We start from the raw sequence: 8578 nt of genomic DNA on the forward strand, positions 1-8578 counted from the left end.
TATAACTACTATAATACTGCCCCCTATGTACAAGAATATAACTACTATTATACTGCCCCTATGTACAAGAATATAACTACTAAAATACTGCTCCTATGTACAAGAATATAACTACTATAATACTGCCCCTATGTACAAGAATATAGCTGCTATAATACTGCCCCCTATGTACAAGAATATAACTACTATTATACTGCCCCTATGTACAAGAATATAACTACTAAAATACTGCTCCTATGTACAAGAATATAACTACTATAATACTGCCCCTATGTACAAGAATATAGCTACTATAATACTGCCCCTATGTACAAGAATATAGCTACTATAATACTGCCCCTATGTACAAGAATATAACTACTATTATACTGCCCCTATGTACAAGAATATAGCTACTATAATACTGCTCCTATGTACAAGAAAGTAACTACTATAATACTGCCCCTATGTACAAGAATATAACTACTATAATACTGCCCCTATGTACAAGAATATAACTACTATAATACTGCCCCTATGTACAAGAATATAACTACTATAATACTGCCCCTATGTACAGGAATGTAACTACTATAATACTGCTCCTATGTACAAGAATAGAACTACTATAATACTGTTCCTATGTGCAAGAATATAACTACTATAATACTGCCCCTATGTACAAGACTATAACTACTATAATACTGCTCGCTATGTACAAGAATATAACTACTATAATAATGCTCCAATGTACAATAATATAACTACTATAATGCTGCTCATATGTGCAAGAATATAACTACTATAATAACTACTATAATACTGCCCCCTATGTACAAGAATATAATTACTATAATACTGCTCCTATGTACAAGAATATAACTACTATAATACTGCCCCTATGTACAAGAATATAATTACTATAATACTGCCCCCTATGTACAAGAATATAACTACTATAATACTGCCCCTATGTACAAGAATATAACTACTATAATACTGCCCCTATGTACAAGAATGTAACTACTATAATACTGCCCCTATGTAAAAAAATATAACTACTATAATACTGCCCTATGTACAAGAATATAACTACTATAATACTGCCCCTATGTACAAGAATATAACTACTATAATACTGCCCCTATGTACAAGAATGTAACTACTATAATACTGCCCCTATGTAAAAGAATATAACTACTATAATACTGCCCCTATGTACAAGAATATAACTACTATAATACTGCTCCTATGTACAAGAATATAACTACTATAATACTGCTCCAATGTACAAGAATATAACTACTATAATACTGCCCCTATGTACACGAATATAACTACTATAATACTGCCCCTATATACAAGAGTATAACTACTATAATACTGCCCCCTATGTACAAGAATATAACTACTATAATACTGCTCCTATGTACAAGAATATAACTACTATAATACTGCCCCTATGTACAAGAATATAACTACTATAATACTGCCCCTATGTACAAGAATATAACTACTATAATACTGCCCCCTATGTACAAGAATATAACTACTATAATACTGCTCCTATGTACAAGAATATAACTACTATAATACTGCACCTATGTACAAGAATACAACTACTATAATACTGCCCCTATATACAAGAGTATAACTACTATAATACTGCTCCTATGTACAAGAATATAACTACTATAATACTGCCCCTATATACAAGAGTATAACTACTATAATACTGCTCCTATGTACAAGAATGTAACTACTTTAATACTGCCCCTAAATCCACGCTGAACTTTCCTCCCACCCAGGGGTGGGATTCAAATTTTTAACAACAGGTCCTCTAAGTCGCGGCGGCCGGAATTTTGACCACGCCCATTTTCAATAACCCCGCCCATACTAATAAGCCACGCCCAGTGGCACGATTCATATTTTTGGAAGCATGCGAGCAGGTCTGAGAGTGCTGGAGCGCATACCTGCGCTCCTGTTACAGAGCCCGCCCCGACCGCAGGTGTCCTAAATGGGACTCAGAGAGGCAGCGCGATGCTGCCTCTTTGAGTCCCGTTCAGGACACTTGCGGTCGACTCCGGGCTTTGAACAGGAGCGCAGGTATGCGCTCCCTCCAGCACTCTCAGACCCGCTCGCAGGGCAGGTTTGACAGCCGCTTTGCTGCGATTATACGCACCGTATAATCGCAGTAAAATCGTCCGTGTGCGCCTGCCCTTAGGTAAACCTGCATTCGCAGGGGGTTGGACCCGATGGCCCTTGAGGTCCCTTCCAACTCTACAATTTTATAATTCTAAGAATGCTAGCACCAAAGAACAGGGCGCTGATACTGTATATGGGAGAGGGGTGTTATACGGGTTGTGTACTACAGCTCTGCATTTCTCTATACATTATTCAAGGACCAAACAAACCTTGAGGAGTCTTCCATGATGTCAACGTGGCATCCACTGTGTTTCTAGCCAGCAGCTTCAGCTGGTAGCTAAAAATAAGAGAGAAAGTGTTAGGGGCACTGTGATGTCTATATGAACACGATCGTGTCATATACACATCAGCTTCTCCCTCCTATATAGTCCATGACTGGCTGCCACATCCAACAGGGCCCAGGGAAGGCTAGAGGGCTGCAGGGCAAAGGAGGAGGCTAGTGGGGACTGGGTGCTGCAGGGCCCAGGAGGGAGGCTACAGAGTCCAGCGGGAGGCTAGTGGGACAGGGGGCTGCAGGGCCCAGGGGGGAGGCTACAGAGTCCAGCGGGAGGCTAGTGGGACTGGGGGCTGCAGGGCCCAGGGGGAGGCTAGTGGGGACTTGGGGCTGCAGGGCCCAGGGGGAGGCTAGAGGGCTGCAGGGCCCAGGGGGAGGCTGGTGGGGACTTGGAGCTGCAGGGCCCAGGGGGAGGCTACAGGGCTGCAGGGCCCAGGGGGAGGCTAGTGGGGACTTGGGGCTGCAGGGCCCAGGGGGAGGCTAGAGGGCTGCAGGGCCCAGGGGGAGGCTGGTGGGGACTTGGGGCTGCAGGGCCCAGGGGGAGGCTACAGGGCTGCAGGGCCCAGGGGGAGGCTAGTGGGGACTTGGGGCTGCAGGGCCCAGGGGGAGGCTAGAGGGCTGCAGGGCCCAGGGGGAGGCTGGTGGGGACTTGGGGCTGCAGGGCCCAGGGGGAGGCTACAGGGCGCCCCCCCCTCTATAATACTATCTACAAGGCACAAATACCGCCACACCATGACCAGATGACATATTACCACCACAGTGATCGAATAATATCAACTACAAGGAACAAATACCAAAACATCATGACCAGACCACATATTACCACCACATAGTGACTGAATACTATAGTACTGATCAATAATAAAAAAAAACCCACAATACTATCACCATAAGTGCCATTATACACAGGAGATCTGTACTTAGTATGCAGTGTCTGTGTACAGGTAATCCAGTGATCACCAGTGACATTATACACAGGAGCTCTGTATATAGTGTATGGGTAATACAGTGAACACCAGTGACATTATACACAGGACCTCTGTATATAGTATACAGTGTATAGTGTCAGTGTATAGGTAACACACTGACTCACCAGTGACGTCTCTAGGTGAAGTCCTTCATCTTTCATCCCGCACAGACCGCCATCACTTCATCCAGCCAGGACTCGTCTCTGCAGGAAATAACACAGTTATCTCGAGTTCCACTTGCAGAACACATTACTTAATTTTCCCAACTTTTACATTACACCACACGAAGAAGGCGACATAGTGTCACTGTACACAGTAATAGGACCGCCCCTCCATTTAAAACAGTGTACTCAAAAAATAAAATAAATACATCACTGCAGTAATAATATCCCTTAATTAGCCCCCTATGGTAATAATATTCGCCATCCTAGCCCCTGTGTGTCTCATTCCTGGCGTCAGCCATATGTTCTCCCATCCTGCCCTAATGAGTATCCATCCTGCCCCATATGATCTTCCCATCCTGCCCCATCTGTCTCCATCGTATCCACCCTGCCCCATGATCCTGCCCCATCTGTCTCCAATCCTGCCTCCAGTGTCTCCAGTCATGCCGCCATGTCTGTCATCCTGCCCCCTGTGTCTCCAATCATGCCCCGTTTCTCCATTCTGCCCCTGTGTCCAGCAATCTGCCCCTGTGTCCAGCTTTCTACCCCCGTGTCCAGCTTTCTGCCCCCCTGTGTCCAGCTTTCTGCCCCCCAGTGTCCAGCTTTCTGCCCCCCAGTGTCCAGCTTTCTGCCCCCCAGTGTCCAGCTTTCTGCCCCCCAGTGTCCAGCTTTCTTCCCCCCAGTGTCCAGCTTTCTGCCCCCCAGTGTCCAGCTTTCTGCCCCTGTGTCCAGCTTTCTGCCCCCCTGTGTCCAGCTTTCTGCCCCCCTGTGTCCAGCTTTCTGCCCCCTGTGTCCAGCTTTCTGCCCCAGTGTCCAGCTTTCTGCCCCCGTGTCCAGCTTTCTGCCCCAGCGTCCAGCTTTCAGCCCCTGCGTCCAGCGTTCTGCCCCAGCGTCCATCGTTCTACCCCAGCGTCCAGCTTTCTGACCCCCTGTGTCCAGCTTTCTGACCCCCTGTTTCCAGCTTTCTGCCCCCCTGTGTCCAGCTTTCTGCCCCAGTGTCCAGCTTTCTGCCCCCGTGTCCAGCTTTCTGCCCCAGCGTCCAGCTTTCAGCCCCAGCGTCCAGCGTTCTGCCCCAGCGTCCATCGTTCTGCCCCAGCGTCCAGCTTTCTGACCCCCTGTGTCCAGCTTTCTGACCCCCTGTTTCCAGCTTTCTGCCCCCCTGTGTCCAGCTTTCTGCCCCAGTGTCCAGCTTTCTGCCCCCGTGTCCAGCTTTCTGCCCTAACGTCCAGCTTTCAGCCCCAGCGTCCAGCGTTCTGCCCCAGCGTCCAGCGTTCTGCCCCAGCGTCCATCGTTCTGCCCCAGCGTCCAGCTTTCTGACCCCAGTGTCCAGCTTTCTGCCCCTGTGTCCAGCTTTCTGCCCCCCTGTGTCCAGCTTTCTGCCCCAGTGTCCAGCTTTCTGCCCCCGTGTCCAGCTTTCTGCCCCAGCGTCCAGCTTTCAGCCCCAGCGTCCAGCGTTCTGCCCCAGCGTCCATCGTTCTGCCCCAGCGTCCAGCTTTCTGACCCCCTGTGTCCAGCTTTCTGACCCCCTGTTTCCAGCTTTCTGCCCCCCTGTGTCCAGCTTTCTGTCCCAGTGTCCAGCTTTCTGCCCCCGTGTCCAGCTTTCTGCCCCAGCGTCCAGCTTTCAGCCCCAGCGTCCAGCGTTCTGCCCCAGCGTCCAGCGTTCTGCCCCAGCGTCCATCGTTCTGCCCCAGCGTCCAGCTTTCTGACCCCAGTGTCCAGCTTTCTGCCCCTGTGTCTAGCTTTCTGCCCCCCTGTGTCCAGCTTTCTGCCCCAGTGTCCAGCTTTCTGCCCCCGTGTCCAGCTTTCTGCCCCAGCGTCCAGCTTTCAGCCCCAGCGTCCAGCGTTCTGCCCCAGCGTCCATCGTTCTGCCCCAGCGTCCAGCTTTCTGACCCCCTGTGTCCAGCTTTCTGACCCCGTTTCCAGCTTTCTGCCCCCCTGTGTCAAGCTTTCTGCCCTGGGCCCCCCCGATCGCCGCTCTCAATAAAAAAAAAAAAAAAAGTTCTGCTTACCTGACCGCGATCCTGCTCTCTCTGGTTATCGGTGGGGGCGGCCATCTTCCTGAGGCCGCGCGTGCGCAGGTGGAGTGCTCTGCTGACCGGGGCTTCAGGAAAATGGCCGCGGGATGCCGCGCATGCGCAGATGGAGATCGCGGCGGCCATTTTTCTGAAGCCGAGATGCGAACAGGTAAATTCTGCGCCGCCGGCGACCCGCCCCCCGTATTGTGCCGCCCCCCGCATTGTGCCGCCCGGGGCGGCCCGCTCCCCCCGCCCCCCCTTCCTACGCCACTGCCAGTGGTAACCATTTTGAAAATTTCTATCTGCTAGCGTTCCGGTAATTGAAAATGGCATTTCCAATTACCGGAACGCTGGCAGATAGAAATTTTAGTAAACGGCTGCCCCGTACCGGGTCGTACCGGCTGAATCCCACCCCTGCTCCCACTCCTCCTCTAACTTGCTCTTTCTACAATCTGGCTTCTGCCCATCCATATAATCTAATCTTCTGTAATACTGGGATATATAGGTTATTATTGTTGATTTATCACTGTTCAAATCAGTAGAAGCTACTCCGGAATTACATTGTATGGTAATAATGACATTGTGGTATTTTATAAAAGTTTTAAGATGTCAAGATGAATAATTAGAGTCCATTTCATTTATATGGCAATGAATTGGTTGCATGGCCTGCTCTGGTCTCTTTAAATAACAACTGCTGCTCCTGCTGATGATGTCATGGAATGTTGTGGTTTCTGGCTCCGCCCCCTGCATTATGACATCACACACATTGTGTAAGGAGCTGCGGAGCCAACATTCCATGTGACAGTTGCAGACGGTGGAGAGAGAGGTAAGTCGGCTCTATGTCGTCTCTTGTGTCCTTCATTCTCTTCCATCATCTATTTCTCATTTATTTTTTATTCATTAAGGAGTCTTTATTCTATGTAATATAAGCAGGATCAAAATATATAGTGAACCCCTCATATTAGGAGATGCCCAAATTTTACAGCATTTCTTCCAATACTACAGAGATATATAGGATGTGACGGGATTTATCTTCAAGTACAGAAATGACAATGATTTACCGATTATCCATCACATTTTATTGGTTTCTGACTTTCTTGCTCATCAGGTCCATAGATTAGTTATAATTGAGAGAATCCCCTCAGCCATAACTGGAACATGACGACTTCTCGATTTTTAGGCCATAAATTGTTATAGAATCATCCAAATCTGGGAGACTAAAGTTATATCCTGTAAAGGGAACACATGTAACATGAAGAAAATTATGTAATTGTCGGATGTTATTGAGACATATAGCAATATACAGTCTAGATCAAAAATATAAATCCAACCAATATTGGGAAATCCTTGTACAACACCGATGTATATACATATTAGCTCCATATGTAATAAAGCTATTCAAATATTCCCCACATTGGTAGGATTCCTATTGTTTGATCTCTATGGAAGTGAGGTTGTTGGCTCCGCACCCATTAGCTGCTACTTGTGATGTCACGGAATGTGGTGGTTGTTGGCTCCGCCCACATTAGCTGCTCCTTGTGATGTCACGGAATGTGGTGGTTGTTGGCTCCGCCCACATTAGCTGCTCCTTGTGATGTCTTAGAGTGATGGGATTGTTGATTCCACCCCCATTAGATGCGTCATATGATGTCACGGAATGTTATGGTTGTTGGCTCCGCCCACATTCGCTCTTATTTGTCATTTCATGGAATGTTTTGGGTGTTAGTTTTGCCCCCGTAAATTACTACTTCTTATGTCACCAAATGTTTTGGTTGTTGGTTTCACCCCCATTAGCTTCTACTTGTGATGTCAATGAATGAGGATGGTAGCTCTTCAGAAGAGAATGGCTCTTGCCTGCCTGTTAGCAATTGAAGGGGCACTTGTGCTGTTATAGGTGAGGAATGCTGCTCCTAGATTGAAGATGCACATGATTCCATAGAGAAACGTGGATAAAGTAAAGGAGCTCCAGCAAAAAGCTAGAGATATATCCAAGGAGGGATGGAATCCTTTTTTCTGGATGGGGTCTATTAGAGTTGGGTTAAACAATTTACTTTCATTTTTTAAAAGCCCATAGTGGTAGTGATAGGACTGATTGTATTCAGCTTGATTGCCTGGAAATTATTAATGTGATGTGATTCTCATTGCAGGAAATTAATTATACATTGGAGCCACTGGAAGACACAGACAGAAGAGGGACACTGTGCATGAACAATTATTGACCCTTTGCAGCCCAATAACTCATCATAATGCACAATTTCATCTGCTTTGGAGGTGGAAATGGGTCCCCTTACCTCTTGGCCTGTGTGCAGTTGCACAAGTTGCACCCATAACATGTCAGCCCCTGTCTGCCCCTGAATGGAACCATAGGAAAGATGACACTACAGCTACAGAGGTGACCGTCTGATAGCCTAGCTCCTAGCTCGACTACCCACCTCTCCTGAAGACCCTTTCAGCTTTTTGAGACTTGGGTGGAGGACTTCATCCCTGAAAATAGGGTCCCACAGCTGCACCCCAACAGTTTGAGTAGCACTCTTTCCAGGGATTTCTTCAGAGTGTTTCTTGTGGTGGGATGCAGGTCTGGACAGCTGTCGTCATCCTATTAGATAGATAGACATATGCTAATATATGTGTGTTTATGCTTTATAGGGAATCTTTTACCCCCGTAGACGTATATGACCTATTAATATGGGCATACATGTAATAGAAATGTTAAGCTAGTCCTACCTATATATAATAGGTACTAGTCCTACCTGTATGCCTCATATTAATGGTATTGTTGTAGAGAAATGTTATATTCTGTCTTTAACAATATACCTAATTTGTACGTGTCCGTGTGTCTGTGCACAATGAGTCATCCACAGCTGAACAGTAACTTAGGTATCCATAGTTACTACCACTAGCTGATAACTGCGTGGGCGTAACCATGGATACTACCTAAGGAGAGGAGCTCTCCCTTGAGGCGAGTTAAGGCATAAG

This window comes from Ranitomeya variabilis, chromosome 1, assembly GCF_051348905.1.
Source record: "Ranitomeya variabilis isolate aRanVar5 chromosome 1, aRanVar5.hap1, whole genome shotgun sequence".
Classification (NCBI taxonomy): domain Eukaryota; kingdom Metazoa; phylum Chordata; class Amphibia; order Anura; family Dendrobatidae; genus Ranitomeya; species Ranitomeya variabilis.